At 44.8% G+C, this 25522-nt stretch overlaps 1 protein-coding gene across 1 annotated transcript in view; it reads left to right on the forward strand.

The window, feature by feature from the left end:
* The first annotated feature begins 1303 nt into the window (after nt 1–1303).
* Nucleotides 1304–25522, forward strand: part of LOC149439353 (regulator of G protein signaling 3-like) — a 135741-nt gene continuing 111522 nt past the window's right edge. The window contains exon 1 of the mRNA XM_089659130.1: nt 1304–1458. The gene's annotated coding sequence lies outside the window, so the exon portion shown is untranslated. The remainder of the gene's footprint in view (nt 1459–25522) is intronic.

Here is a 25522-nt window from a genome sequence, read left to right on the forward strand (position 1 = left end):
AGGGTTGATGTAAAGGTAAAGGGGGGATGTTAGGTTAAGGGGTAATAATCAGCACGGGGAGAGATACAGATGTAGGGTTAATAACCAGCACAGTTGAGAGATATGTTAGATGGGGGGGTGTAATAACCAGCACAGTGAGGGAAATATGTTAGATGGGGGAGGTGTAATAACCAGCACAGTGAGGGAGATATGTTAGATGGGGGGGGTGTAATAACCAGCACAGTGAGGGAGATATGTTAGATGGGGGGGTGTAATAACCAGCACAGTGAGGGACATATGTTAGATTGGCGGGGGGGGGGTGTAATAACCAGCACAGTGAGGGACTTATGTTAGGTGGGGGGTGTAATAACCAGCACAGTGAGGGACATATGTTAGATGGGGGGGGGGGGGGTGTAATAACCAGCACAGTGAGGGAGATATGTTAGGTGGAGGGGTAATAGCAGCACAGGGGGGAGATATGTTAGATGGAAGGGTAATAACCAATACAGTGGGGGGAGATATGTTAGGCGGAGGGGTACTAGCAAGCACAGTGTGGGAGATATATTAGGTGAGAGGTAATAACCAGCATAGTGTGGGAGGTAGGTTATATGGAGGGGTAATAGCCAGCACAAGGGGGCGATATGTTAGGCAGAGGGGTAATGTCCAGATGGGGGGGAAGTAAAATCCAGCACAGGGGGAAGATACTGTATGTTAGATGGAGGGGTAATGTCCAGCACAGGGGGGGATCTCTGTAGATCGGGATGATGGAGGGGTAACGTCCAGCACAGGGGGGATCTCAGTAGATCGGGATGATGGAGGTGTAACGTCCAGCACAGGGGGGGGGGAATCTCAGTAGATCGGGATGATGGAGGTGTAACGTCCAGCACAGGGGGGGGGGGATCTCAGTAGATCGGGATGATGGAGGTGTAACGTCCAGCACAGGGGGGGATCTCTGTAGATCGGGATGATGGAGGGGTAACGTCTAGCACAGGGGGGGGGATCTCTGTAGATCGGGATGATGGAGGGGTAACGTCTAGCACAGGGGGGGGATCTCTGTAGATCGGGATGATGGAGGTGTAACGTCCAGCACAGGGGGGGGATCTCTGTAGATCGGGATGATGGAGGGGTAACGTCTAGCACGGGGGGGGATCTCTGTAGATCGGGATGATGGAGGTGTAACGTCCAGCACAGGGGGGGGGATCTCTGTAGATCGGGATCAGCCGGATCGGTGGCAGTGTGGAGGGCACAGCAGCCCTATGGGAATGTGGGGTGTCGGTGGGTGTCAGGGAGGAGTCCCGGGCGGCCAGGTGCGGGGACAGGGCTGCGCTGTGTCGGGGAGGGAGGGGAGATGGAAGCGGCGTCACGGTCGGAGGGTGGAGAGACTCCAGGCACACACACACAGACACTGCAGTGACAGAGCACAGGGAGACTCCCAGACACTGCAGGGGAACCACAGGAGCTGACAATCTACACAGCACGGTGAGTGGTTGGGGGAGGGCGGGCTGTCTGTCCGGTACTGCACGTGCCTCCAGCCGGCTCCGGGTGACCTCCGTGCCCCGTGTATGGGGGGGACATCGCCTGCAACCCCGCAACTTCATCCTCCGACTATTAGAGGAGAGACCGAGAACGACCCGGACGATGCTGCACCCCCATACACTGGACGATGTCTGTATAGTCCGGACCCCCTCCCTGCACTACTCCATACTAAACTGTTGCTGCAATACTACCTCCCCCCCATACACTGCTCAGCATGTCTTCATACTCCTGACCCCCACACTCACCCCAATTCATATACACCTCCTGGAGACTGGACTATTAATACCTATACGTTCTGGAGTATGACTTAATATTCCTACCCCCCCCCCAATTCCTGTATACAGCCCCTGTATACTGTACTATTCCTGCACTAGGATCCCCCATACTCTCTGTATTATGTTTTTATATTTCTGACCCCCCACACTCACCCCCATTCATATAGAGCATTAGGAACCCCCTTACTCAATTATGTCCCCCACTTCCTGTATACTGACTTATCCCTGCATTAGTTACCCCATATCCCATATGCTTTTTATTATGTTTTATGCCCCTGACCCCCCCCCCCACACACACACACACACTCACCCCCATTCATATACAGCTCCTGGAGTCTGTCCTATCTCTGCACTAAGGAGCCCTATACGCTATGATGTCTTTGTACTCCTGACAACCCCTAAATCCTGTATACTGTCCCATCCCTGCACTAAGTACCCCATATTCTTTTTATTATGCCTTTACACACCTGACCCCCAATTTCCTGTATACTGTCCTATCCCAGTACTAGGAACCCCTATATTCTGTATTTTGTCTTTATAATCCCGACCCCCCCCCCCCCTCCCTCCAATTCCTGTATACTGTGCTATCCCTGCACTAGTTACCCCATATTCTGTTTATTATGACTTTTATACTCCTGAAATCTTCCCCCCTCCCCAATTCCTGTTTACTGTCAAATGCCTGCTCCAGTTACCACATATTCTCTTTATTATGTCTGTATAATTCCCCCCCCCCCCCCATTTGTTTTATAATCCCAGCACTATTTTCCCCATTTCCCTATACATTCTTTATTATGTCTTTATTCTCCAACCCCCCCGATCTATTACAGCATGCAGCTTCTGTATAGCATCCTATTCCTGCATTTGTGACCCCCATACCCTCTTTATTATGATTTTATACTCCTGACCCCACATTTCTGTATTCTGTCCTATCTCAACACTAGTAACCCCCATACCCTACCCTCTTTATTATGTTTTTAGAATCCTGACCCCACATTTCTGTATTCTGTCCTATCAACACTAGTGACCCCCATACCCTCTTAATTATGTTTTTATACTCCTGACCCCACATTTCTGTATTCTGTCCTATCAACACTAGTGACCCCCATACCCTCTTAATTATGTTTTTATACTCCTGACCCCACATTTCTGTATTCTATTTTATCCCAAAACTAGTGACTCCCATACACTCTTTATTATAGGTCGGTACTTTACTCTGAATCTTATATTTCAGCAATTCCTGTACAGCACCTATATAGAGTCCGACTACACTTACAGCCCCCATATACTATTTTATGCCTTTACTATGGCTATATACTCACAACTCCCCTCCCCCTCCCAATAATCTTGTACAGCGCATGTATGTTGTACTAAATTACCCCATACACTCTTTTTTTTTTTTTATTCTTAAAGGTCTATACATGAGATTGTGTGCCCCGATCCCCATTATGTGTCATTATGTCTATATACTCCTGTTACTTCTTCCCAGCTCTTCAATATTTTCCTTTTCCTGAGTTTGTCATCCCTCCAACTACCGGTCTGGTATAGGTCCCTACGCTGTCATCCTCCTGACCCTGCACTCTCTACTATAGCTGTGCCCATAGTATTCACTAATTCAGCTGCAGCTCTAGACACTGACCAGTGATCCCGGTCCGCACTTCTATGGCCACACAGCTCTTCAACCTATATCATCCTAGTCCGGTACCAGCTACTCCCCATATATTTGTTTACACATCTGTCATCTGATCCTGCACCCCCATTCCTATCTGCTACCCTTTTTACCGGCAGTAGTTAGCCATATAAGTTCGTAATTATGTCCTGTGCCCCCCCCCCATTGCTATATTTTTTTATACTATCCTGTTCCTGCATTATTTACCCCCTTATACGTTCTTTATTGTGTCTTTATACTTCTGGTCCTGCTGCGCTACGTCTTATGAGTCTTGTATACTATCTTATTCCTACACTAGTTACACCAGTACAGTCCTTATGTCTATATACTGTTTGTCCTGCTCCCCCCCCCCCCTCCATGCCTATATGGATTTTGTACACTATACTATTCCTGTACTAGTTAACCCTATACGTTCTTTATTTTGCCTTTATACTCCTGATCCTACATCCTGCATGCTGTTACAGCTATTGTATATTATCTTATGTCTCTACTAATTACCCCTATACATTCTTTATTATGTCCTAATAATCATGGTCCTGTACACCCCATGGCTCCTATACTCTATTATATTCATGCACTAGTTACCCATATACAGTACATTCTTCATTATGTCTTTATACTCCTGACCCTACACCGTGCACCGCTATATGGCTTTTGCATATTATCCTGTTCCTTCACTAGTTACCCTATGTGTTCTTATTAATCCTGGTTCTGCACACTCCATGCCTATATGGCTTTAGTATACTATTATAAAATGGGAATAGTTACCCCTATACATTCTTTATTATGTCTTTATACTCCTGACCCTACACTGTGCACCGCTGTATGGCTTTTTCATATTATCCTGTTCCTTCACTAGTTACCCTATGTGTTCTTATTAATCCTGGTTCTGCACACTCCATGCCTATATGGCTTTAGTATACTATTATAAAATGGGAATAGTTACCCCTATACATTCTTTATTATGTCTTTATACTCCTGACCCTACACTGTGCACCGCTGTATGGCTTTTTCATATTATCCTGTTCCTTCACTAGTTACCCCATGCGTTATTAATCCTGGTTCTGCACACTCCATGCCTATATGGCTTTAGTATACTATTATAAAATGGGAATAGTTACCCCTATACATTCTTTATTATGTCTTTATACTCCTGACCCTACACTGTGCACCGCTGTATGGCTTTTTCATATTATCCTGTTCCTTCACTAGTTACCCCATGTGTTATTAATCCTGGTTCTGCACACTCAATGCCTATATGGCTTTAGTATACTATTATAAAATGGGAATAGTTACCCCTATACATTCTTTATTATGTCTTTATACTCCTGACCTGACACCATGGATGCCTTTATTGCTTTTGCATACTATCCTATTCCTGCATTAGTTACACCATACATTCTTAATAATCCTGGTTCTGCACACCCAATGCCTATATGGCTTTTGTATACTATTGTGTAACAGCACTAATTACCCCTATACATTCTTTATTATGTTTTTATACTCCTGACCCAACACCCTGCATGCCTAGATGGCTTTTGCATATTATAGTACCCCTATACGTTCTTTATGTCTTTATACTCCTGACCCGACACCCTGCATGCCTAGATGGCTTTTGCATATTATAGTACCCCTATACATTCTTTATACTCCTGACCCGACACCCTGCATGCCTAGATGGCTTTTGCATATTATAGTACCCCTATACATTCTTTGTCTTTATACTCCTGACCCGACACCCTGCATGCCTAGATGGATTTTGCATATTATAGTACCCCTATACATTCTTTATACTCCTGTCCCGACACCCTGCATGTCTAGATGGCTTTTGCATATTATAGTACCCCTATTCATTCTTTATACTCCTGACCCGACACCCTGCATGTCTAGATGGCTTTTGCATATTATAGTACCCCTATACATTCTTTATGTCTTTATACTCCTGACCCGACACCCTGCATGTCTAGATGGCTTTTGCATATTATAGTACCCCTATACATTCTTTATGTCTTTATACTCCTGACCCGACACCCTGCATGACTAGATGGCTTTTGCATATTATGGTACCCCTATACATTCTTTATTACGTTGTTATACCTCTGACCCTACACACTGCATTCCTATATAGCTTTGTATGGTATTATGTAATGCCACTAGTTACCTCTATGCCTTCTTACATCTTTATACTCCTGATCCTGCATAATTATATGACGTTTGTCTACTACCCTATTCCTGCACTAGTTATCCCTATACATGCTTTAGTATGTTTTTATACTCCTGACCCTGCACCCCCCCCCCCCCTTGCCTTTATGGCTTTTGTATTCTATTACATCCCTGCACTAGTTACCCCTATGTGTTCCTAATTATGTCTTTATAGTCCCGATTCTGTCCCTCCCATATTTCTTCACACCATCCTGTTCCATATAGTTGCCACTATATGTTCTTTATCATGTCTTTATATCCTGGATTCTGTTTCTCCCTCATTTCTCTACAGCTCTGGTATGCTTTTCTGTTGCTATACTAATTCCTCCATAAACAGATAATTACAAATCATTACACCCGCACGCTGCTACCTTTGTCCTCTAACTCACCTAGAAGAAGCAACAAGCCTGCAAAAACCACGGCAGTCTACCTAAACTCCCATCAGCTGTTTCTGCTGTTCCATCTGCACTCAGTACTTCAATGGGAAGCTAATGGATCTCATTGCTGACCCGCAGCTCCCCTTTTAGACGTACAGCTTCTGACATCTGTAGAGCCATTCTGTCCTCTTTTATTCTGTCATCCCACATATAGCAGCCATCCCATTTCTGGGATCAGACTAAGACAGCCATTCTCAGCCAGAATTCTATGGACCTCTAGGGTTCCTCCAGAGGTTACTAAGAAAGCATTCAGCTGTGACCTTACACTTGATGATGGCCACATAGTTTTGAGGTCAATGGCATGATACCAGTGATCTTTTTAGCTGCCGATAAGAGAGGGCATTCTTACCCCCACTATAAGGTGGGATTCTTATCATTGACCACCAATGTTGGGGACATTCTTCCCACTGATCACCAATGTAAGGAGCATTCTTCCTACTGGCCACCAATGTAAAGGGCATTATTCTCACTGACCACCACTGTAATGGGCGCTCTTCTCACTGACCGCCAATGTAATGGGCATTCTTCTCACTGACCGCCAATGTAATGGGCATTCTTCTCACTGACCGCCAATGTAATGGGCATTCTTCTCACTGACCGCCAATGTAATGGGCATTCTTCTCACTGACCGCCAATGTAATGGGCATTCTTCTCACTGACCGCCAATGTAATGGGCATTCTTCTCACTGACCGCCAATGTAATGGGCATTCTTCTCACTGACCGCCAATGTAATGGGCATTCTTCTCACTGACCACCAATGTAATGGGCGCTCTTCTCACTGACCGCCAATGTAATGGGCATTCTTCTCACTGACCGCCAATGTAATGGGCATTCTTCTCACTGACCGCCAATGTAATGGGCATTCTTCTCACTGACCGCCAATGTAATGGGCATTCTTCTCACTGACCGCCAATGTAATGGGCATTCTTCTCACTGACCACCAATATGATGGGCATTTTTTGCACTGACCACCAATGTGAGGGGCATTTGTCCCACTGACCCCCAATGTAAGGAACATTCTTCCCACTGGCCCTCAATGTAAGGAACATTCTTCACACTGACCCCCAATTAAGGGGCATTCTTCCCACTGACTACCAATGTAAGGGGCATTCTTCCCATGACTCCAAATGTAAGGAACATTCTTCCCACTGACTCCCAATGTAAAGGGCATTCATCCCACTGACTCCCAATGTAAAGGGCATTCTTCCCACTGACTCCCAATGTAAGGAACCTTCTTCGCACTGACCCCCAATTAAGGGGCATTCTTCCTACTGACTACCAATGTAAGGGACATTCTTCCCATGACTCCCAATGTAAGGAACATTCTTCCCACTGACCCCCAATGTAAGGAACATTCTTCGCACTGACCCCCAATTAAGGGGCATTCTTCCCACTGACTACCAATGTAAGGAACATTCTTCCCACTGACCACCAATGTAAAGGGCATTCTTCCCATCGACTACCAATGTAAAGGGCATTCTCCCCACTGACTACCAATGTAAAGGGCATTCTTCCCACTGATTACCAATGTAAAGGGCATTCTTCCCACTGACTACCAATGTAAAGGGCATTCTTCCCACTGACTACCAATGTAAAGGGCATTCTTCCCACTGACTACCAATGTAAAGGGCATTCTTCCCACTGACTCCCAATTTAAGGAACATTCTTCCCACTGACCACCAATGTAAGGAACATTCTTCCCACTGACCACCAATGTAAGGAACCTTCTTCGCACTGACCCCCAATTAAGGGGCATTCTTCCTACTGACTACCAATGTAAGGGGCATTCTTCCCATGACCCCCAATGTAAGGAACATTCTTCCCACTGACCCCCAATGTAAGGAACATTCTTCCCACTGACCCCCAATGTAAGGAACATTCTTCGCACTGACCCCCAATTAAGGGGCATTATTCCCACTGATTACCAATGTAAAGGGCATTCTTCCCACTGACTACCAATGTAAAGGGCATTCTTCCCACTGACTACCAATGTAAAGGGCATTCTTCCCACTGACTACCAATGTAAAGGACATTCTTCCCACTGACTCCCAATGTAAGGAACATTCTTCCCACTGACCACCAATGTAAGGAACATTCTTCCCACTGACCACCAATGTAAGGAACATTCTTCCCACTGACCACCAATGTAAAGGGCATTCTTCTCACTGACTACCAATGTAAAGGGCATTCTTCCCACTGACTACCAATATAAAGGGCATTCTTCCCACTGATTACCAATGTAAAGGGCATTCTTCCCACTGATTACCAATGTAAAGGGCATTCTTCCCACTGACTCCCAATGTAAAGGGCATTCTTCCCACTGACTCCCAATGTAAGGAACATTCTTCCCACTGACTCCCAATGTAAGGAACATTCTTCCCACTGACCACCAATGTAAGGAACATTCTTCCCACTGACCCCCAATGTAAGGAACATTCTTCGCACTGACCCCCAATTAAGGGGCATTCTTCCCACTGATTACCAATGTAAAGGGCATTCTTCCCACTGACTACCAATGTAAAGGGCATTCTTCCCACTGACTACCAATGTAAAGAACATTCTTCCCACTGACTCCCAATGTAAGGAACATTCTTCCCACTGACCACCAATGTAAGGAACATTCTTCCCACTGACCACCAATGTAAGGAACATTCTTCCCACTGACCACCAATGTAAAGGGCATTCTTCTCACTGACTACCAATGTAAAGGGCATTCTTCCCACTGACTACCAATGTAAAGGGCATTCTTCCCACTGATTACCAATGTAAAGGGCATTCTTCCCACTGATTACCAATGTAAAGGGCATTCTTCCCACTGATTACCAATGTAAAGGGCATTCTTCCCACTGACTCCCAATGTAAAGGACATTCTTCCCACTGACTCCCAATGTAAGGAACATTCTTCCCACTGACCACCAATGTAAGGAACATAATTTGCACTGACCCCCAATTAAGGGGCATTCTTCCCATGAATTCCAATGTAAGGAACATTCTTCCCTCTGACCACCAATGTAAGGAGCAATTCTTCCCACTGACTACCAATGTAAGGAGCATTCTTCCCACTGACTACCAATGTAAGGAGCATTCTTCCCACAGACCACCAATGTTAGTTTAGTAGGGACTAAGGATTCACACTTGTGCGTCTAAATTTCCATGCTTTTTTTTAGCAAGTGTTTGCATGAACTGACGCACAGTTTGGTGCACTGCAATGCATTTTTGTTTTGGCCAATGAAAGTCAAATCTAATTTTGGGGTAGGGGTTTGACAACTGTAGCGTAATTTAGTCCATTGACACTCACATGCACACATTTGGGCATTATTTCCAAAACAATAACATTTTACATTTTGTAAAATATGCCCATACGCGTGCGTTTGAAAACATGGTTACACTGCCACAGTGCTTTTCTGTAATACATGTCTATTGGCTAAATTATGCAAAAAGGCAAGCACTGCATTTTTTATGTGTTTTATTAACGTCTATGGAACCAAAAATGCAACCTGCTGTGGGGAAAAAGATCCCTTACTCTTTCCAAAAAATGCCCCAGTGGAAAACACAGAGATGTGAATGCAACCCAAAGGAAACCATGTTAAATGGACTGTAGTACAGTGCCTTGAAAAAGTATTCATACTCCTTGAAATGTTCCACATTTTGTCATGTTACAACAAAACGTAAATGTATTTTATTGGGATTTTATGTGATAGTCCAACACAAAGTGGCACATAATTGTGAAATGGAAGGAAAATGATAAATGGTTTTCAACATTTTTTACAAATAAATATGTGAAAAGAGTGGCGGCATTTGTATTCAGCCCCCCGGAGTCAATACTTTGTAGGACCACCTTTCACTGAAATTACAGCTGCAAGTCATGTCTCTACCAGCTTTGCACATCTAGAGAGGGATATTTTTGCCCATTCTTCTTTGCAGAATATGTCAAGCTGTCAGATTGGATGGAGAGCGTCTGTGAACAGCAATTTTCAAGTCTTGCCACAGATTCTCAATTGGATTTAGGTCTGGACTTTGACTGGGCCATTCTAACACATGAATATGCTTTTATCTAAACCATTCCATTGTAGCTCTGGCTGTATGTTTCGGGTCGTTGTCCTGCTGGAAGGTGAATCTCTGCCCTAGTCTCAAGTCTTTTGCAGATTCTAACAGGTTTTCTTCTGTATTTGGCTCCATCCACCTTCCCATCAACTCTGACCAGCTTCCCTGGCCCTGCTGAAGAAAAGCATCTCCACAACACGATTCTGCCACCACCATGTTTCACGTTGGGGAGATGGTGTGCTCAGAGTGATGTGCAGTGTTAGTTTTCCGCCACACATAGTTTTTTGCTTTTAGGCCAAAATGTTCAATTTTGGTCTCATCTGACCAGAGCACCTTCTTCCACATGTTTGCTATGTCCCCCACATGGCTTCCCGCAAACTGCAAATGGGACTTATTATGGATTTCTTTCGACAATGGCTTTCTTCTTGCCACTCTTCCATAAAGGCCAGATTTGTGGAGTGCACGACTAATAGTTGTCCTGTAGACAGATTCTCCCACCTGAGCTGTAGATCTCTGCATCTTCTCCAGAGTTCCCATGGGCCTCTTGCCTGCTTCTCTGATTAATGCTCTCCTTGCCCAGCCTGTCAGTTTAGGTGGACGGCCATGTCTTGGTAGGTTTGCAGTTGTGCCGTACTCTTTCCATTTTCGGATGATGGATTGAACAGTGCTCCGTGAGAGGTTAAAAGCTTGAGATATATATTTTTTTTTATAACCTAACCTTGCTTTAAATTTCTCCACAACTTTATCCTTGACCTGTCTGGTATGTTCTTTGACCTTCACCATGCTGTTTGTTCACTAACGTTCTCTAACAAACCTCTGAGGACTTCACAGAACAGCTGTATTTATACTGAGATTAAATTACACACAGGTGGACTCTGTTTACTAATTATGTGACTTCTGAAGGCAATTGGTTCCACTAGATTTTAGTTTGGAGTATCAGAGTAAAGGGCTCTGAATACAAATGCATACCACACTTTTTAGATATTTATTTGTAAAAAAAATTTGAAAACCATTTTTCATTTTCCTTCCACTTTACAACTATGTTGTGTTGGTCTATCACATAAAATCCTAATAAAATACATTCATATATGTTTTTGGTTGTAAAAGGACAAAAGGTGGAAAATTTCAAGGGATATGAATACTTTTTCAAGGCACTGTACGTTTCTGCAATACTGAAAATGTATACGTGTGAACCAGGCCTAACAGGGCAAAATAGCTCAAGCTCTGTCAGCTGTGAACCAGGCCTAACAGGGACACAGCAGCAGGAATTTTGAGATTTAAGGCTGAGAGCGATACAAATGACATTTTGAGTTGTATATATATGTGAATGGATTTTTTTTTTGTTAAACCAAAGTTTAGGTGTCACTTTAATGTGACTTGTATTAGCATGTATTGATGGCAGACATACGACAAATCGCACTAGTGTGAATGGGGGCTAAGTAAGGGCATTGCTACATAACGAGCATCTCACCCTCTCTGGATAGCATCACAAGGATACATTGTTCCTGCTGCTCTGTTCTATCAGCCAGCAGGCAGGAGTCTCTAAACAGAAAGTGCGGTTCCTGTAAGGACCAATTGGAATCTGAATTCTGGTTGCCTTGGGTTCCTGCACTGCTGACCATCGGCACCCCTTTGCTATGTGTAGAGCAGGTGCTGTATATACCTATTAATCCTTCAGAATGTCCCCCACCCGCCCTCTGTACTCTCCTAATTACCAGCTACTACATCTCAGTACTGTTACTACCATTCTCTAATTCATCAGTGATTTATCTTCCTTTAACCTGTCAATCGATGGTTGTTTTTTTCCACACCGTTCTTGTTCTAGCAGCTACAGTCCCTGTTTCATCAACAGGTATTACACATCAGTGGTGACCCTTACGGCACCCTTTTCTTCTTATTATTATTATTATACAGGAATTATATAGCGCCAATAGTTTGCTCAGCACTTTACAATATAACAGGAGACAATACAGCAACAATACAGTTCAATACAAGAGGGTTAGGAGTGCCCTGATCCTTGGAGCTTACAATCTAGGAGGGAGGGGCTAGTGGTACAAAAGGTAGTAACTGTGGGGGATGGACTGGTTGGAAGAGTAGAAGATTCCATTATTAGCTGAAGGCGGGATAGGCTTCCCTGAAGAAATAGGTTTTCAGAGATCGCCTAAAAGTGGGCAGAGTAGGCGATAGTCTGATAAATTGGGGTAGAGAGTTCCAGAGGATGGGGGAAGCTCTGGAGAAGTCCTGGAGATGAGCATGGGAGGAGGAGACAAGGGAGCTAGAGAGCAGGAGGTTGTGCAAGGAGCGGAGAGGAAGGTTTGGGTGATATTTAGAGACAAGATTGATGATGTAATTTGGGGCAGAGTTATAAATGGCTTTATATGTTATTGTTAATGTTTTGAATTTTATCTGTTGGGCAATGGGAAGCCCGTGGAGGGATTGGCAGAGAGGGGTGGAGGACACTGAGTGGAGGCCAGTGGAGGGATTGGCAGAGAGGGGTGGCAGATACAGAATGGTTAGTAAGGTGGATGAGTCTGGCAGCAGCATTCATGATAGACTGAAGAGGGGATAGCCTGCGATGAGGTCAGCCAATGAGGAGGGAGTTACAATAGTCAAGGCAAGATATAACAAGGGAGTGAATAAGTTGCTTAGTGGTTTCCTAGGTTAGGAACGGGAGTATCTTGGAGATGTTGCGGAGGTGAAGTCTACAAGATTTGGACAGTGATTGGATTTGGGGCTGAAAGGACAGATGGGAGTCTAGATTACACCTAGTACCCTGGCATGAGAGGAGGGACTGATGGTTGTATTATTGATCCTAATGGAGAAGTCAGGGGAGGGGCACGGGCTGGAGGCAATAGTATGACCTCCGTTTTGGAAAGATTTAGTTTGAGGAAGTGGAGTGACATCCATGCTGATATGTCACTTAGTAGGTTAGTAATGCGAGAGGAGACTGAAGGGGTGAGGTGAGGAGTAGAAAGATAGATTTGTGTGTTCTTAGCATAGAGATGGTACTGAAAGCCATTGGAGTTTATCAAGTGACCAAGGGAGGGGGTGTAGATGGAGAAGAGAAGGGGTCCAAGGACGGAACCTTGAGGGACCCCTACAGAGAGAGGGAGTGGAGAGGAGGAGACAGAGTTATAGGTAATGCTGAAGTAGCGCTGCGATAGGTAGGAGGAGAACCAGGAGAGAGCAGAGTCTCTGAGGCCAAGAGAGTGGAGTTTTTTGAGGAGAAGGAGAACCTTCTACTTCCATCCAGTAATACACATAGGCATTTACAGGAGTTTAGAGGCAAAAAAAAAAAAACACTTCACTTGTTTGTTTAAGAGAAGAGCGTTTTGGCTGAATATACGCCTAAGCACTAGACGCATTTATTCATTTCAGTGATCATAATAAATTAATATTCTGGCCAATTAAATGAAAGAACATCCAAGTGCTTGATGCGCCTAATCACATTTGCAAAAAATGCGAACTAAGTGCATTTTTGAAGCTGCTTTTCTCCAGGAGAAAAGCATTTAGAAGAGCCCCAGTGTGCCTGGGGCCTAAATTTTTTTACATCCTCAGAGAAGTTCCTTTTTAAAGATACTAATACACAGGCAGGGAGAGCCTTTAGTTCTCATGCACGCTGGACGTTTTTACAGCGGCTGTTTTTGGCTTTTGATGTTTTTTTCTACAGCTAGTAAGCCCCCCCCAGCATGTTATCTTATGTGTCCATGCACACATAGACTGGAATCAACGTTTTTTGGCTGGAAAAAAACCTAGAACTGCTGGGTTTCTAGAAGAATTTTTTTAGCTGGAAAAACACTCTAACGCTACAAACCGGCGTTTTTCGACATTTTTTTGTAAAAAAAAAAAAACCTCTAAAAAACACAAGCGTGGAAAAACGAGAAAATGCAGCTAAACTCTAATGCCAAAATGCTAAAATAAGCTAAAAAAACTGATGTTTTTAACGTGACTTTACACAGCTAATGTTACCAGCGTTCTCAAAACGTCCCGTGTGCATGAGGGCTTAAAGTGGTTGTAAACCTCAGGCATGAAATACGGAGCAGATCCCTTGTCTCAATCCAGAGTACTAATATTTCTGTCTGGTGCCTTGTTCTTCTGCTATCAGCATGATACGTTTTCCTGACACCAAGAGAAAAGAGGTAACGGGAGGGAGCTCCAACACACACAGCCTTTGATTGACAGCCTCAGCTCTGTTCCTGTGTGCTGTGTGAAGGAGGGGTGTCCCTTCCTTCCAATTAGCTCTCAACTTTATTCACTGAGTGTAACTCCAGCTCCCCACCCCCTGCTTTTCAGAACTGGGTTATCTTGTGTAAATTCAGCACTTTGAATGGATGTAGAGAAGAGAAGACAGGAGATAAACAGGTACAACTTATGCAGGAGGATTTGTTTCATCTCTGTGTATCACCAGTTACTTCACTGGGTATATGTGAGGGTTTACAACCACTTTAAAGGCCAACCAGATCAGCCATATAAAGCTTTCTTTTGACAAGTCTGTGCAGTTTCTCTGTCCGGGTGAATGTGCCTTTAAATAGATGTTTTGGCTGATGTCACGTTTAAATAGTCGTTTTGACAGTTCAATAACTGGTCAACCCGTACAGTCAAATGGTTGTCCAAAATAGTTGGACTCAAACATCAATTTTTCTTGAGTTAGGTAGCTTACAGGGTTAGTCTATCTGGTATTTCAGGTTGGAGTTAAACTGCCTAAGGGGCTTGCTGACACTTTGGTCCTCCTGAGCTGTTTTCGGCAGTTATGATGTCTGCACCCCTGGTTCTAAAATGTGTACAAAGCTGAAAGGTGGTTGAAGCGCTGCCTGCAGTGTTTTTACCATGGCTACCTCTTAGCTGTCTAGAACAGTCTAGTTATTATTATTATACAGGATTTATATAACAGTTTGCTCAGCACTTTACAATATAACGGGAGACAATACAGCAACAATACAGCTCAATACAAGAGGGATAGGAGGGCCTGATCCTTGGAGCTTGCAATCTAGGAGAGTGCCCCATCATTGGTATCAGTGGGAGGAATAGTGTCCCATCATTGGTATCAGTGGGAGGAATAGTGCCCCATCATTGGTATCAGTGGGAGGAATAGTGCCCCATCATTGGTGTCAGTGGGAGGAATCGTGTCCTGTCATTGGTGTCAGTGGGAGGAATAGTGTCCCGTCATTGGTATCAGTGGGAGGAATAGTGCCCCGTCATTTGTATCAGTGGGAGGAATAGTGTCCCGTCATTGGTATCAGTGGGAGGAATAGTGTCCCGTCATTGGTGTCAGTGGGAGGAATAGTGTCCCGTCATTGGTATCAGTGGGAGGAATAGTGTCCCATCATTGGTATCAGTGGGAGGAATAGTGCCCCGTCATTTGTATCAGTGGGAGGAATAGTGTCCCGTCATTGGTGTCAGTGGGAGGAATAGTGTCCCGTCATTGGTGTCAGTGGGAGGAATAGTGTCCCGTCATTGGTGTCAGTGGGAGGAATAGTGTCCCGTCATTGGTGTCAGTGGGAGGAATAGTGTCCCGTCATTGGTGTCAGTGGGAGGAATAGTGTCCCGTCATTGGTGTCAGTGGGAGGAATCGTGTCCCGTCATTGGTGTCAGTGGGAGGAATCGTGTCCCGTCATTGGTGTCAGTGGGAGGAATCGTGTCCCGTCATTGGTGTCAGTGGGAGGAATAGTGTCCCGTCATTTGTTTAAGTGGGAGGAATCGTGTCCCGTCATTGGTGTCAGTGGGAGGAATCGTGTCCCGTCATTGGTGTCAGTGGGAGGAATCGTGTCCCGTCATTGGTATCAGTGGGAGAAATAGTGCCCCATCATTGGTATCAGTGGGAGGAATAGTGTCCCATCATTGGTATCAGTGGGAGGAATAGTGTCCCATCATTGGTATCAGTGGGAGGAATAGTGTCCCATCATTGGTATCAGTGGGAGGAATAGTGTCCCATCATTGGTATCAGTGGGAGGAATAGTGTCCCATCATTGGTATTAGTGGGAGGAATAGTGCCCCATCATTGGTATCAGTGGGAGGAATAGTGTCCCATCATTGGTATCAGTGGGAGGAATAGTGTCCCATCATTGGTATTAGTGGAAGGAATAGTGCCCTGTCATTGGTATCAGTGGGAGGAATAGTGTCCCATCATTGGTATCAGTGGGAGGAATAGTGTCCCATCATTGGTATCAGTGGAAGGGAATAGTGTCCCATCATTGGTATCAGTGGGAGGAATAGTGTCCCGTCATTGGTGTCAGTGGGAAGAATATTATTATACAGGATTTATATAGCACCAACAGTTTGCTCAGAGCTTTACAATATAACGGGAGACAATACAGCAACAATACAGTTCAATACAAGAGGGAAAGGAGGGCCCTGCTCCTTGGAGCCTACAATCTAAGAGTTGCCCATAAAACCTCTCTTTTGCATCTAGTGCAATTTTATTGAGGCCTTCAAGTGGTCACACACAATATAGCTTAATTGTACAAGCTCTGTACAATTTCCATTGGATTTTCCAACAACCATGTTATGAAAGGGTCTACCACAGCCTTTCTCAACCTTTTCAACACAGAGGAACCCTTGAAATAACTTTCCAGTCTCGGGGAACCCCTGCTAAAAATGACTATATCTACAACTCATGATATATTAGTGTGATGGACAGTGGGAACAATGTTTCTAACACTTGTGGATATTGGGGAAGAATGACCCCTTTACAGATAACTAAAAGGATCAATGGTGTCAGTGGGAATTTACCTGAGAGGCAGAAATCACTAATTTCTCAAGGAACTCCTAGCAACATCAGGAGGAACCCTAGTTGAGAAACCCTGGTCTACCATCATAAGCCATTTGATTTTTATCCAGACAGACAGACCCCCACTTAGCACCCCAGATTGGTTAGTCTATAGGAGATTGTATGATCAGATTATGTATATATTAATTTATACATTTGTCTATGGAAGACTCTGAAAATAATCACAGTCACTGAAGATCCCGGTCAGCACACCTCCCATGACAGTTAGGAAGGTTTACCACTCACCCTGTTCGGTTTTGCATCAATTATACACTGAAGGATGCAAAAGAAGGGGAAAACCCAATCTGCAGCAGAAGGAGGGAGACTCTCCAGTTACTGAAGACAGGAGGCCAATCAGGTCGCCATGCCGGGCAGCTCTAGCTGAATACTCTGATATAATCTTTGCACATATTGCTGATCGGAATTACTGCTATAAAAAATAATGTGAGGTCAGGAGCCTCAGTCCAGTGGTGACTTGCAGATTTCTGGCAGAACTTAAACCATGAATGGTAAAAATCTGGTTACTGCCTTCTGCATCATTGTTCTAAAGCTTGCCATAAAAAGTCCCATCTATAAAGATGGGGCTATTCAAAGCTACCCTAGGGAGCAATAACGAGCGCCCATGATTGCAAACAGAGGTTTTCCATACACGTTGTTCAAATTGCATGTGCCCTAATGAGGAGCACAGAAGCAGCAACCTGCTCCAGTGATACAGAAGATATGCATGTGTTACCCTCTATTGTCCTAATATACATACAGTGTGTGTGTATCTGTGTGTGTATATATATATATATATATATATATATATATATATATATATATATATAAAATCCTCAGCTGCATTCATTAATTTCTTCCTTTTGCTGCATCCCTCCCTGCTGTAACCTCCACGCACAGCTCAATGTCACTTTGTGTGATGCCGTATAACTCTGCTGATTACGTACAAACCTTACCGGATACATTTGTCATCGAGGGGCTCGGCCACCCGTGAGATTTGTGACCTCATAAAACTATTCTAATTACCCTTTGTTGGCATTTGCCTTGTTTTTCATTGCGGCTGAGGCATCTGTCAATGAGGGGGTTGATCATATGCTATCAAGCAAAGAATAATTTCACATATATTTTAGCCCTAAGGCTAGCCATAGATAGGCAGATAGGTAACAAAGAAAGACATTGATACGACATCTGCCTGCCTTTGATTGCACATAGGTGGGAACGTCTGAAACTCCCAAGAGTAACGGAAGCAGAGCGAGGAAAGAGAGTAGAATCTAGCCCAGCCTTTCTCAACCAGGGTTCCTCCAGAGGTTGTGGTAGGGGTTTCTTGAGCTGTGGTTGATTGATTTTCTGCTTGAACTGACCACTAATGTAAAGGGGCAGTTCTTCATTACCCACCTGCATAAGGAGGCACTTATCCAATGTCACCAAGGTCTTGATGGCCTATATAAGGTGCAGCTTTTAATACTTCTCTAGTGGTCGCCAAAATACAGGTGACCTACGCTGACCGCAATGTAACAAGCAGTTCTTTATTACCTATACAATATGTGCAGCGCTAGTCAATAAAGCAAAGTAAAATATAATAATTAAAAGTCACAAATAGCATAAAATTATAAAAAAGTGACAGTCTATATGGTATCGTGAAATATGACTTCAATCCAATGGTGGTGCTCCTTGTGGTAAGGTAAGAATTGCGCACTCACCAGACGCGTAATAAAATTACGCAATGTGTATATCAATGGTGAATCCCTTCACAGATGAAGGACAGGACTGGAACATAGAATGGTTCTCTCTCCAGGTGGCAAGGATATGAGCCCTTAAAGTAAGTAGGTGGATTCAGATGGCCAGAGACCCCTTGAAGGGATGGATGGGTAGAGATGCCTGTTTACAGGTGCTCCCTCTCTGGATGCTGTGGACCGGAAACTGGATCGCAGCAAGGCTCTAAAATGATATAGCTCCTCAAAGGAGATCAAGGAGAGTGCCCATAGTGTAGTAGTTTAAACCAAGTTAGTCTCCACCTCTGAAGAAGTGCGTGCGCACGAAACATGTTAGGAGGAGTCTAGGATGTCGTGACGTCATGCCGCCGGTGCCACGTAGTGGCCCGGCAGCCATCTTAGTTACTGGATGGTCAGTCTGTTATACCTGACGCTTTTGTTCATGCTGCTATTGCTGTCATTTGCTTAGTCGCTGTAATTTAACAAATTGTGGCTTAAACTACTCTTTAAGCACTTCTCCAGTGCTCACCAAGGTAGGAGAAACCTATTCTGACCATCTATATAAGGGGCATTTCTTGATTGCCCACTTGCATAGGGAGGCACTTCTCCAATGATCACCAAGGTCTGGGTGAGCTACTGTGACCACCAGTGTAAGGGGCAGTTCTTTGCTACCCACCTGCAAAAGAAGGCACTTCTCCAATGGGCACCAAGGTACTGGTGTCCTGATCTGACAAAAAATGTAGGGGGCAGTTCTTCATTACCAAACTGCCTAAGGGGGCACTTCTCCAATGGTCACCAAGGTAGGGATGACCTTCTCTGACTAACAATATAAGGGATAGTTCTTCATTACTCTCCTTCATAAGGAGGCACTTCTCCAATGGTCATTGATGTACAGGTGACCTACTCTGACACCAATGTAAGGGGCAGTTCTTCATGACTAAATTGACTTTATTGACTAGAGCAGATAATGGTTGGCATCTGTGCCTATCAGTTATTTCCCCAAAACGCCCCAGTGTCCAAGTTTTATGCAATGGACCCCATACACCACCAATCTCTATACTGGGCACAGAGTTCCTTTAAAACATTTTTCACCTTATTTTTATCATTTGTTGTATCTCAGTCCTGCCGATCTCCTGCAACCTCTTTGCAGCCACTTTTGGTCTACATGCACCAAGCAGCTGCCTAGACCATGCCTGTGCAACATGTGTTGAAACATCCATTTTTATTCTGTATAAGGAGTGCATAAGACGGTGACAATGCTTGTGCACAATTGGTAGGTAGCGACAGAGCGTTGTCACCATAAAACAGGGAGTGTCTACTCAAGGACATTTGCGTTTAATGTGAGCAAGGTCTTACTTTGAATCTGAACTCTGGGAATTAGACAATATCTACCCTTGCAGTGGAGGGCCCATGCATGGGTTAAATGCTTGTTCAGCCTAGGGGTGCAGGAATAAGTTCCGATACTTACCCTATTCCAGGCTCTGAAGGCACCCGATATCTCTGCAACCTGTCCAGCACTACCATTTCTCTAAGGTGCCTTGGGACGCGGTCACAAGTTTGCCTCCTAACGTACAATGCTAATCCTAACATTAATAACTTGGAGCTTCGGGCAGAAGAGAACAGCTCTGAAGTGAGGGATAGAGTACGTAAGACACTTGAACCCCGCACCTCTAGACTAAAGAAGCATTTAACCCTTCCAGCGTTCTGTGAGGGGGCCCACTGTAAGGGTAGATTTTGTCTAATTCCCATAGTTCATCTTCAAATTAAGACCTGTTGATCCTGCCATAAAGGTCCTTGTGCAAGGGAAAGGGTAAAAATACACCTTACCCCTGCAACCCTAAACCAAACAAGCATTTAGCCCTTGCAGAACCAGGAGGGGGGCCCACTGTAAGGGTAGGTTTTGTCCAATTCCCATATTTCATCTTCAAAGTGAGACCTGTTGATCCTGCCATAAAGGTCCTTGTGCGAGGGAAAGGGTAACAATAATGCTTACCCTTGCTTCCAGAGACTAAACAAGCATTTAACCCTTGCAGCGCCAGGTAGGGGGCCCACTGTAAGGGTAGATTTTGTCCAATTCCCATAGTTCATCTTCAAATTAAGACCTGTTGATCCTGCCATAAAGGTCCTTGTTCAAGGGAAAGGGTAACAATACACCTTACTGCAACCCTAAACCAAACAAGCATGTAACCCTTGCAGCGCCAGGTAGGGGCCCACTGTAAGGGTAGATTTTGTCTAATTCCCATAGTTCATCTTCAAATTAAGACCTGTTGATCCTCCTGCCATAAAGGTCCTTGTTCAAGAGAAAGAATAACAATACACCTTACCCCTGCAACCCTAAGCCAAACAAGCATTTAACCCTTGCAGCGCCAGGTGGGGGGCCCACTGTAATGGTAGATTTTGTCCAATTCCCATAGTTCATCTTCAAAGTAAGATCTGTTGATCCTGCCATAAAGGTCCTTGTGCGAGGGAAAGGGTAACAATATACCTTACCCTTGCGTCCCTAGACTACACAAGCATTTAACCCTCGCAGCGAACGTTGTGGGGGCCCACTGTAAGGGTAGATTTAGTCTAAATTGCAGAATTCAGCTTCAAAGAAAGACCTGTTGATTCTGCAATTAAGGACCTTGTGCAAGGAAAAAGGTAACAATACACCTTACCCCTGCAACCCTTGACCAAAAGAGCATTTAACCCTTGCAGCACCGTGTGGGGGGGGGGGGGCACTGTAAGGGTAGATTTTGTCTAATTTGCAGAGTTCAGCTTCAAAGTAAGACCTGTTGATCCTGCCATGAAGGGACAGGATAACAATACACCTTACTCCTGCACCCCAAGACTAAACATGCACTTAACCCTTGCAGTGGGGGGTTCTGCAAGGGTAGATTTGATCTAATTCCTAGAGTTCAGCTTTATTAAACGTTTTAAAGCTTGTATGATAGTTTAGTGATTGGATCTCCATGTAAATTCCTGATTGATGGAGATGTATGGATATTTTCCTAGGTCAGAGTGTTCTGATATAGTAAATATATCCATGTACATGTTCACTGACCCCTCCACGCTGCAGTCGGGTTGTAATGTCGTTATTTTCAGTTTTGTTCTTGGCACCATCCCCTCTTGTGTCATTATCTGCCGCATTCTGCCTGTAGCAATCACTAATATGTCTATAAAATGCTCACACACCACTGGTTCACTATCTGTGCATCGTATCTGCAGGTCTGTTCAATAACCCTCCACCCAATCCCCAAACAGTGTTATCACTGAACCCCCATCCCATATGGCTGGCCGCCGCTTATCTGCCTGACCCTGCCAGAGCCGTCATTATTCTGGATGTCACCATATCGGTGTCTTGTCAAATATATAGCATCATGTGACCCATTAAAGCTGAACGCTGAGCAATAACGGTCATTTAATGCATGTATTTCTTGTTTCTTATAATTAGATGTCATTCTTACAAACCGCTCGTATAATTACCTGAATCTGGCCTTATATTAGCCCCCTGTTATACCCTATACAGCAGCACTTAGACTGGGAGAGGGGCAGCACCAGTAGGCAGTCAGGTCTGCTGCATACACGTGTTGAGAGGGCATGTGGAGTGGCGCAGAATAGGTGACCTATCAGTATGTTTTTGCTAATTCATTGTTCAAATAGCAGGCTGTGGGGGGCAGATAGGTGGTGATACTTTCCTGCTCCTTAAAATGGTTGTAAAACTCAGACATGAAATATGAACAAATCATATTCCTCTATAGTGTGTCCTTGTCTCAGTTAAAGTGTTACTAAACTCCGGACCCTGCATTCACTATATCTGGTCTCCCCGGACCCTGCATTCACTATATCTGGTCTCCCCGGACCCTGCATTCACTATATCCGGTCTCCCTGGACCCTGCATTCACTATATCTGGTCCCCCCGGACCCTGCATTCACTATATCTGGTCTCCCAGGACCCCGCATTCACTATATCTGGTCTCCCAGGACCCTGCATTCACTATATCTGGTCCCCCCGGACCCTGCATTCACTATATCTGGTCTCCCCGGACCCTGCATTCACTATATCTGGTCTCCCAGGACCCCGCATTCACTATATCTGGTCTCCCTGGACCCTGCATTCACTATATCTGGTCCCCCCGGACCCTGCATTCACTATATCTGGTCTCGCTGGACCCTGCATTTACTATATCTGGTCCCCCCGGACCCTGCATTCACTATATCTGGTCTCCCAGAACCCTGCATTCACTATATCTGGTCTCCCTGGACCCTGCATTCACTATATCTGGTCTCCCTGGACCCTGCATTCACTATATCCGCTCTCCCCGGACCCTGCATTCACTATATCCGGTCTCCCCAGACCCTGCATTCACTATATCCAATCTCCCCAGACCCTGCATTCACTATATCTGGTCTTCCTGGACCCTGCATTCACTATATCTGGTTTCCCTGGACCCCGCATTCACTATATCCACTCTCCACGGACCCTGCATTCACTATATCTGGTCTCCCCGGACCCTGCATTCACTATATCTGGTCTCCCCGGACCCTGCATTCACTATATCTGGTCTCCCCGGACCCTGCATTCACTATAGCTGGTTTCCCAGGGCCCTGCATTTACTATATCCGGTCTCCCCGGACTCTGCGTTCACTATATCCGGTCTCCCCGGACCCTGCGTTCACTATATCCGGTCTCCCCGGACCCTGCATTCACTATATCCGGTCTCCCCGGACCCTGCATTCACTATAGCTGGTCTCCCCGGACCCTGCATTCACTATATCCGGTCTCCCTGGACCCTGCATTCACTAAAGCTGGTCTCCCCGGACCCTGCATTCTCTATATCTGGTCTCCCCAAACCCTGCATTCTCTATATCTGTTCTCCCCGGACCCTGCATTCACTATATCTGGTCTCCCCGGACCCTGCATTCACTATATCTGGTCACCCCGGGCCCTGCATTCACTATATTTGGTCTCCCCGGGCCCTGCATTCACTATAGCTGGTCTCCCCGGGCCCTTCATTCACTCTATCCGGTCTCCCCGGACCCTGCATACACTATATCCGGTCTCCCCGGACCCTGCATTCACTATATCCGGTTTCCCCGGACCCTGCATTCACTATATCCGGTCTCCCCGGACCCTGCATTCACTATATCCGGTCTCCCCGGACCCTGCATTCACTATATCTGGTTTCCCCGGACCCTGCATTCACTATATCTGGTCTCCCACAGTACACACAACATGGAAATGCAATTATTTTAGTAAATATAAACTGATAAATACCTTTTCTCGTCAGCAATATATAGCAGTCTTGTGACTTCTATCAGTGTCCGAAAGAGCACTGATTAAAGCTTGCAGGAGGAGTTTTCAATCTCCCCTGATTGTCCTGTGAGGCTGCATAACCCTGACCCTCTCTCTGGACAGTGCTGATTGGCCCTGTACTGATCACATGCACCCTCCCAAAGAAGAAAAAAACTAGCAATAAACACCAGACTAAGCATGTACAGAGTGTCTCCTAGAGCTCTGTACTATCAGCAGATAGATTGGGGACAGTAGAAGAAGGGGAGGATCAGAGAAGACAGGATCAAACAGCCTTTTGGCACAATGCAGAGGATTAACCCCTTAGGTTCCACAGCGAGTATATGCAGACTGATTTTACTGTTGTGGGTTTACTAACACATTAAGAACTCTAAGTGTCAGTTCTGTCTGCTGCTTGGTTCCTCTGCTATCAGTATGAATCACTTCTGACAATTTTTCCTGACATCGAGAGAAAAGATGGGGACAGGGGAGGGATCCCCAGCACACAGCCTGTGATTGACAGCCTCAGCTCTGTTCCTGTGTGCTGCATGAAGGGGGGGGACATGTCCCTTCCCTCCAATCAGCTCTCAGAGCTCTTCTCACTGAGCTCTGCAGAGTGAAATTTCAGCTATCCGCCCGTTTTCTAACAGCTCAGACAAGCTTTATAAATTCTGGACTTTGAACGGATGTAGAGAAGAAAAAGACTGCAGGCCAGTCACTTCACTGGGTATATAAAAGGGTTTACAACCACTCTAGAAATTGATGTCACCCTCCTGGCTGTGCAGAGGTTTGCATAGTGTTTATGTATTTTCATTACAGGCAGTTATATAGCACTGGTAATTTACACAGCACTTTACATACTGTACATTTGCATCAGTCCCTGTGCGCATGGAGCTTACAATCTAAGGTCACTGTCTTACATGCATACATACACATACAAGGACCAATTTGGACAGGCCTAGTTACTTACCAGCATGTATTTGGAGTGTGGGAGAACACCCCCCAAAAAACATGCAAGCACAGAGGGAACATGCAAACTCCATGCAGATTGTGTCCTTACCAGGATTTGAACCAATGACCCCCTAGCTGCAAAGTAAGTGTGCTAAATACTATTTAGCTGTTTGCCTGGAGTTCACCGTTAATGCAGCATGCAGTGCTCCATTCTGGTTCCGAATCCATCTATAACTGTATAATGCTACAATATTTGTGTTGCTTTAACTACTTGCCCTCCTGAGGATTCCCCCCCCCCCCCTCCTGACCAGACCATTTTTTGCAGTACGGCGCTGTGTTACTTTAACTGACATTTGCACGGTCATGCAACGTTGCACCCAAATTACATTTCCGTCCTTTTTTTCCCAGGAATTGAGCTTTCGTTCGGTGCTATTTGATCTCCTGTGTTTTTTTAATTTTTTGCACTATGAAAAAAAAAAGACTGACAATTTTGAGAAAAAAAAAACACTATTTTTGACTTTTAAACATGTCCAGTAAAAAAATTAAAAAAATCAAATTTTGTCATAAATTTAGGCCAAAATGTATTCTGCTACATATCTTTGCTAAAAAAAATCACGTGTAAATGAATTGGCTTACGTGAAAGTTATAGCATTTTACAAATGGCGGTATATATACTGGGATTTT

This window comes from Staurois parvus, unplaced genomic scaffold (assembly GCF_062004578.1).
Source record: "Staurois parvus isolate SC_StPar_1 unplaced genomic scaffold, SC_StPar_1.0 ptg001133l, whole genome shotgun sequence".
Lineage (NCBI taxonomy): Eukaryota > Metazoa > Chordata > Amphibia > Anura > Ranidae > Staurois > Staurois parvus.